Below are 9,026 nucleotides of genomic sequence, written 5' to 3' on the forward strand. Positions count from 1 at the left end.
ACATTTTTACAACTTTGACTACCATGACACTATTCCCCCAACTAAAGTGAATAAAAAGCTTGATGTAGACTTTTTGGAGTCAATGTCACTTACCATATTGGCATCTATAAAACCCTTCAAGCATAGGTTTACCACTACCAAAACACAAGCATACCTTTGAAATACCTTTTAGATACATGAAAATCCACTTTATTGCTAGCCAATGCTCTTTACTTGGATTGGCAAAAAATCTACTAACCGCACCAACTACATGTTCTGTGTCAAGTCAACTACAATCCATAGCATACATAAGACTTCCTAAGGCAAAGGCATAGGGAGTGTTCTTCATTTCTCTTTTTTTTTCCTCATTCTTTGAGGTTTGGTCACCAGACAACTTAAAGTGACTTGCCAATGAAGTATTAACTAGTTTTGCCTTGTCCATAAAAAATCTCTCAAGCCTGCTTTCAATATAGCTTTCTTATGGCAACCATAATTTTTGGATTTCCTATCACGTGAGATCTTCATGCCCAAGATTTGTTGAATTGGAACTAAGTCCTTCATGGAGAAAGACCTGCGTAATTGCTTTTTTAACCTATCAACTTTTGTCTTGTCTTGTCCAACAATCAACATGTCATCAACATAAAGTAGAAGAATGATAAAATCATCACTAAAAAATATTTAGTGAAAACATAATGATCTTAAGTTGTTTTACTACACCTATGTTCCATTATGAATAATTCAAATTTTTCAGTACAATTGCCTTAGAGCTTGTTTCAGGCCATATAAACTCTTCCAAAGCTTGCAAACCATGTGTTATTTTCCTTTGACTAAAAATTCTTCTATTTATTCCATGTAGATGTGTTCTTCCAAATCATAGAGAAAAGTTGTCTTGACATCTAATTATTCAACCTCCAAATCCATGCTTGTAGCCAAACCCAATGCAATACATAGTAATGACATTTTTACCATTGGAGAAAAATTTTATCAAAATCAACACCCTTTTTTCTATCCAAATATCCCTTCACAACTAATCTTGCCTTGTACCTTTGTTATGAGCTCTTATCTTCATGCTTCAACCTGTACAACCATTTGTTCTTGAGTACATTTTTACCCTTGGGTAGTTCCACTAAATCATAGGCTTGATTCTTATGCAATGAATCCATCTCCTCTTGCATAACCTTGAACCATTCTTTTTAGTTCTTACTCTCTTGAGCTTCATAATAGCTTTTGATTTCACCAATTTGGTGGGTATTTTCTCAACGGTTGGTGTTCCCTAATTAATCCTCTTAATTCAACCGGTGGATCTTGAGGGGGCTGTCATCATCATTGACATCTTCATTAGGAATATTCTCATCATTTTCTGAATTCATATCTTCTCATTGCATATCTTCCCCATCATTTCTATGCACCAAGGGAGGAGAAACTAGATCCAAGTCTACAAGTTAGCCATCATCTGCTTGAGGTTTTTTAATTTTCACAAAGTCTTCAATTGCTTGGTCTTCAAGAAAGACCAAATCTCATAATTTATAACCAAACTTTTATATGCATATCCCAAGAAAATACATTGCCTGATTTTGTCATCAAGCTTGGACTGTTCATCCTTAAGTATATTCACATAAGCCCTACAACCAAATACCTTGAGATGATCATAGAAAATGTCCTTTCCTACCCATAACCTTTCAACAACATCACCATTCAAGGGAATTGCAAGAGATAAATTAATCAAGTATACAGTTGTACTCATGGCTTCTCTCCAATAGCATTTTGGTCGTTCATGTCAAATGCTATGGTTTTTACAATAATTCTAAAATGGGCCTTCATACTCATCATCATTATAAGTATAAATACACTTGAAAGGTCTACATGTTTTTCTTTCAACCATAGCATGAAAACTTTACAAACATCAAGCACTTGACCTTTAGATTTCAAAGCATAAGTCCATACTTTTCTACTAGCATCATCTATGAAAGTTACAAAGTAAGATGCACCACCAAGTGTTTTGACTTTTATAGGCCCACAAACATTAGAATGAGTTAGTTCTAAAACACAATTTCTTCTATGAGGAGAACTTCGAAATGAAACTCTATTTTATTTACCAGCTAAGTGTTAGACAGTGTATGCCCTTACCCCTTAAACTGGACACTTATGATACTTGTGTTAATTTATAATGTTCTCAACCATTGGATAGACTTTAGGAGTTTATCCTACCAAGACTGACACTGATGTACTACCAAAGAAGTTGGGGCAACTTGTCTCAGCTGCTAGGGTTGGCCCAAAGTACATGCAGTGTGTGTTTAGTTGAAACATTGAACCCAAATCATTTTCCAGTTATGCCTGGACCTTGGAGATTGATGGACAAAACTAAAAAGTTACACATAACCCCGAGACTTGATTATGGTATTGCACTAGGTGTTGGACTGGGTTGTCTTTGATATGCCAATCAGTGAGATCCATTGAGGATCAAAACCTGGGTATGTTGGGGCAGCCTGAGAATCCACTTAAGTATGTGATCATAGTGATAGAATCGGCCCCTTTGTTAGACAAAGTGATTGATAAGGTTTACACTCTCCCTGATGGAAACCTAAACTGTCGACAGTAGATTTCAACTGTGTTTGAGATTTGGTTTTGCAAAATATACTTATATGATATATATTATGTTTTATAAAATATGTTTGCAAAAGGTTTTAATTCCCAAGATCCATCCGAGCGAAGAGTGTGACATGCACCTTGCAGCCAGGGGAGAGGTTCTTCCTGTTCGGGCAGTGTTTAATCATTATGGGCCGAGAGGTTAAGTGTAAGAAACCATTAAGGGTTGATTACTTGATGGGATTTATCTTACTTAAGCTCATTAGCCTTGGGTCTACATAGAATGGTTGAATTCAATGATCACTTAAGTGTAAATGTTGGGCCCATTTTGAGCCCATAGTGATGTGCTCAGGGGTTTAATGTGTTTAAAGTGAATTTGGCCATGCCTTTTTCATAGAGGCTGGGCCAAACCCATGTGGACTTATGTGAGGTCACTGTGGGGTCCCACACCATACAAATCAGGCCTAAGTTGGTCATTTAACACCCTTGCGTCGTGAACCTTATAGTTGATGGGCCTAAAGCCCATAATTAATATGATTAATTAAGTTGTCACATGACATGGGGCGAATCTGGGTTTGGAAATGGGTATGGAGCACCTATCCTCTTAAGATGATAAGACTTATCTCTTTAATAGAGTTTATATCCAAATTATATTTGGATAATCTCCTAATTTGATTAGGAGAATTGCTCCATAAAGAGATAAAAGAAGAAGATGGTGAATTAGACAAAAACACTCTCACAATTCTACTCTCTCTTCTTCTTTTGTCTCTCAAGAAACCCTAATTAGATTACAGCTATTTGGGACTGATAGAGATCAGTCTTCCTCTAATTTTTGCAAGAAAAATTCAGAGAAAATTTGTGCTTACCTCCCCAGTTCAACCCAAGCAGTTGGATTGTATTTTTGTTGAAAACTATGTTGTTGAACCAACTTCGAGATCACGTTGCACCATCTTTAGTGGAGGCTAGTTTTAGGTCTGATTTGGGAGTGAACTTCCACCTTGGGATCTACGTTTGTGGTATCCGTATCAAGTATACATCTTCCTCTATGTTTGGTTTCAAATATGATCAAGTTCAATGCATGACCGATCCTTGAAAAATGCAGTTTTTTAAAACATAGAAAATTCGATTCTCAAAAGGATTAGGAAATTTTAGAAAGTTCACCCAGCCATCTAGCATGGTTCGTCCGTCCATATGATGGATCATTACCCTTCCTTCACTAAGTAGTGAATTCATGCATTAAAATGCATACCTTTCATGTTGGTTAACTGATTTTTCTTGGAAAGAATTTGCACTACCTTCTCACTCATGTGGCCCAATCGTCTATGCCATAATTCTATAGAGACTTCCTTCTCCATAGTGTTCATTTTACCTTTGCATGCACATTCCTATGTATAGTAGAGAGTGCAACACCTCTTGCCCTTTGCTACCACTAGAGACCCATTGGATAATCTCCATTTTTCATTGCCAATTTGGTTATTAAAACCTTCTTCATTTAGCTTCCCAACAAAAATCACATCCAAGCGGAAATCTAGAACATGTCTGACATCCTTGAGAACTAATTTGCAACCTACATAAGTCTCAAGATATATATCATCCATCCCCACAATTTTGGATGTTTTACTATTTCTCATTCTCATAACACCAAAATCACTCGTACTATAAGAGATAAAATATTCTTTATTAGAGGTAGCATGATAGGAAGCACATGTATCAACAATCCAATATGTGTCATAACATGCTAAATTCATGCAAGATGCTTCACAACCTGTAAAAACAATGGTATCTCTACTTCTAATTGCAATGGTGTCATTTTCTTCATTCTTTACATTTTTTTTCCTTTCTTTCTCATTGCCTTCCTTGAATATTTGACACTCACTCTTGTAATGACCTTGTTTCTATCAATGAAAATATGTTATGTCTTTCCTTGACTTGGACTTGCCTCTAGACTTGTCATAGCTACGTGGACCTCTACTTTGGCCAAGTATCTCTCAACTTTCCAACAAAGAGTTAACTACTAATAGAGCTCAAAGTTCATCATCCAACACCATCTTCATTGAATTTATTTGGTTTACAATATCTTGCATTTGATTCAAGTGTTCGGTGATGGAGGTATAGTCCTTGTACTTCAAATTTACAAGTTCCCTAATCAAGAAAGCCTTATTGTCAGTAGTCTTCTTCTCACACAATTCTTTCAATTTGTTCCAAAGCGAAATAGTTGAGGTTTCATTTGCTACAAGATGATAAACATTTTCATTCAACCATTGTCTAATAGTGACAACTGCTTTTTAAGTCAAGGAGTTTACAATCTTCATTGGACACATCTTTTAGCTTGCCATTATCACCTCTCTTAGGTGCACACAAGTCTTTGGAATGCAATAAGTCCTTCATTTTTGGTTTCTAGAGAAACCAATCTTTCCATTTAACAAAATCATTTTAACCGAGTCTCCTTCCATGATTTACACAAAAACTAACCTTGCTCCGATACCAATTTGTTGGAAGTAAATCCTTATATATTCTTTGTGGAAATCAAAGAGCTTTTAACAACAAATAGTAAGCATGCAGTAATAGAGGCATATAATCAAACACAAAGCAAGCAATAGTAGTAAACACCAAGATTTACGTGGAAAACCCCTTAATGTAAGGGTAAAAATCAAGGAACTGAAGTTCAAACCATCCAATATCATTAATAATAATGGGATACAATGTTTGTCTATCTAATTACAAATAGATGATGAACATTAAGAAAACTCTTGGATTCTAACAACAAACAATATAAACAAAAATGAATAGAAAATAAGAAATTCCTCACCAAGAGTGGAAGCACAACAAGGAAGTAAGAACAGATGCTAAAAACAGATTTATCTTCTTCATTCCAACCCTTAAGCCTTCTTCTTCTTCCTAAAAACCTTCTTATCAAAAGTAACCATTTTTCTTTCTCTAATGTTTTTCTTTAGAGAGCTGTTAGAATTGAGAGAGAATGAGTTATCCCAATTCGTTGGGTAGCCAAAAACATGTTGGTTTGCCTTGCAAGCCAATGCAAAAATCCTTTTTGCATTCCAACCTTTTTTGTTTTTTCTTCTTTACCTTTTCTTTTGTCTTTATTAGCGGGTCCCACCTCACAAGGAAGGAACCTCAACATTAACGCCTCTATTGGTTGTAGCGGAGACTTGGAATCAAATCCCACCTACACCAGGGAAGCAACTACAAGATAGAGGTTTGATAAGAACACCTACAAGTTGATCAGCAGAGCAGAGATGTTGAACATCATTTGTGGGTAAATTGGTCTTATATGAAATGGAAATAAACCTCGACATGCTTTATCCAGACACAATAGATAGGATTGGCAGCAAGATATGTGGTATTAATGTTATCAAAGTACAATACCAATGGAGAAAAGTGAACCCAAGTTCTTGTAATAAAGCCTAAATCCATACAAGTTCAGCGGTGGCACCAACAAGAGACCCTAATTCAAATTCAGTACTGAAGAGAACAATAGTAAACTACTTTGAAGCCCATGAAACCAAATTAGAGCCAAGATAAATAGCATAAGCACTTGTCGATTGGTGATCCTCAATACAATGGGCCTAGTCAGCATCAATGTAGGCCATCACCTGCAAAGAGGAACCTCGAATAAAGGGAAGACAAAAATCAAGAATACCCTTGAAGTATTGTAATATCCTTTTGACTGCAACCATGTATGCATTAGTATGGCAATGAAGAAAGTGTAGAATCTAAGAGTGGTGTGCCAGATTCCTTTGAGAGAGTGTTGGGTGCCAAATGTGTAGTGGGAGTCTTAGCATGCAACAAATCAGTCTGCTTGAGAAGATCCAAAAGAAACTAGCATTGAGACAGAAGCAATCTATGAGGAATACGCTTAGCCAATATCCCTAGGAAGTAGTGGAGAGTGTTGAGATGTTTAATAGAAAACTCTTGTGCCAATGAAGAAACAACACATAAAATGAGACTACTATTACTTCCAATGAGTAAAATATCATCAACATATGAGTAAATAAACCAAGTGGTTGTGATGCTTGTAAATAGATAAGATGGATCAAAAGCAGAAGCCATGAACCCAAGAGATAAAAGAAATTGTGCCAATTTAGAAACCAAGCCCACATAGCCTGTTTAAGCCCTATGTTAAATTTTATGTAGGCAACAAATGTATGATAAAAATTGAGGGTTAACAAGCATTTCAGGTTGTTAAATATAAACTTCTTTAGAGAAATATCCATGGATAAAAGCATTATTCACATTGAGTTGTTGAACTGGCCAATCGTGTTGCAAAGCAATAGAGAGAACACAATAAATGGTGGTGCATGTGACAACTGGACTAAATGTCTCATCATAGTCAACACCATGCTTAAGGCAATAAATTCGTTTGCAGAAAACCACATCCCTACCTGATTTGTAGGAAAGCAATGACCAGGTGGCAAGTGTCATTGCGAATGAGTGCACTGAACTCAGAAGACATGGCTCAGGCACCAATTTTCAATTTTAAGACTTGACAGCCTACGTAAAACATGATTTTTGGGCTATGGACTGTATGGGCATTTTCGTTTCCTCCTAACTCTTATCTTTTAAGATGGCACAGTGCAGGATGGAGCAGAATCAGCAATGTTCTTCCAAAAGAACTTGACCCTTCGCAAGAATCAACAGTATGGCTTGTGAATACAGCTCCAATCAAACTTTTCCCCAAAAGATTGGTATCAAGATCAAATCTTGATTACTCCTGTAGAGAGTAGGAGATCGAACTACTAGAGGTGGCGGCTGCAGGAAGGAGGCGGCAAGAGAGTATTCGCAGGGTGCAGAATTCTCTCTTCTTGTGATTTCAGTTCTGAAGAGAATTGAACATCAATCTCTAAAGGCTGCCGCCTCCTCCTCCTTTCATAGATTTAAAGGGATCAGCTCCTAATCATTAGGAGCTGCTGATCCAAAAATATATTTGGATTAGAAGTCCCTTTAAGTGATAAGGGAAAACCCTTATCTTATCTACAGATCAGATCAGCCATCTCCTAATCTAATTAGGAGGCTTCCAGATCTAAATCTTATTTAGATCTTGGACTCTCTAAGTGGATAGGGTCTAGGCCCAATCCTATCAGCTGATCCATCTCAGAACTCGCCCCCTTTAATTTGCTGATCAAATCAACCCAGTTCGAAATGGGCTTAAGGCCCATTTAAGGTTATGTACTCACTTAGCCTTCCAAACTGCTACCCAGTTGGGCTTTCTTGTATGGCGTGGGACCCAAACTTGATCTACACATCAGCCACATGGGTTCAGCCCAGCCTTTGTTACAAGGCCTGGCTGAATACGCTATTATGGACAGTGCACCCCCTGAAACTCATCTTATGGGCTCTATGGGCCCAACACTTACCCTAAGTGGTCCCTAGGCCAAGTCACCTTGTAACACCCAGGGACTGTGGGCAGATGCAAGATTAGCTCATCAGGTATTATCCTCAATGGTCTTATACTTAACCTCTCAGCCCATAATGATCAAACACTGCCCAACAAGGGAGGACCTCTCCCTCGACTACAAGGAACAGTGTTGCACTCTCTGCTTACATGGATCCCGGGAATTAAAACCTTTTGCAAATCATTTCGAAACCATAACATATATATATATATCTTTATATAAATATATTTTGCAAAACAAAATCTCAACAATTGAAATCGGCTACCGGCAGTCTTGGTTTCCATCAGAGAGAGTGCATCCCCGATCATTACCTTTGTCCGGCAAAGGGGCTGATCCTGTCACTATGATCACCCACTCAAATAAATTCTCGGACTGTCCCAACATACCCAGGTTTTGACCCCCGCTAAGGATCTCACTGATTGGTACATCAAAGATAGCCCAATCCGACACCTAGTGTAGTATCATAATCGAGTCTAGGGGTCAGGTGTAACTTTCCAGTTTTGCCCATCTATCTCCAAGGTCCTGGGCAATACTGGAAATCTGGTCCGGTTCAAAGGTTCTATTAATCCTACACTGCATGTGCTTCGGGTCTCACCCTGGTAGCTAAGACGAGCCACCCCAACAATTGGCAGCACACCAGTGTCAGCTTTGGTAGGATAAATCTCTCCAGACTTACCCAATGGCTGTGAATATTCTAAACTAACACAAGTCTCATTAAGTGTCTAGTTTAAGAATATTACACAGAAACACACCATATGAACATGAATCAAATGTATACTTTATTCATTTACAATAAATTCATAATGTACATATTTCTGATTGGAACTAAGGACATACAACTGTCTAACAGAAGAAGCGATCCGAGATGTACTAAAAGGGGGAATAGCTCAAATAAAAAGTCACCTTCAACAAAGGTGACGTGCCATGAGAGATATAAACACGACCTGTGGCAAGATCAAGACACAGTGGATGGGCGATGTGTAAAAGAGCAAAGGAGGCTAAGATTTTCGGAAACTTCAGAGGCTTTCAATTTATAGAGGTTTCCTGGGC

The sequence above is a fragment of the Nelumbo nucifera genome, chromosome 7 (genome assembly GCF_055504915.1).
Source record: "Nelumbo nucifera cultivar China Antique chromosome 7, China Antique-T2T, whole genome shotgun sequence".
NCBI lineage: Eukaryota > Viridiplantae > Streptophyta > Magnoliopsida > Proteales > Nelumbonaceae > Nelumbo > Nelumbo nucifera.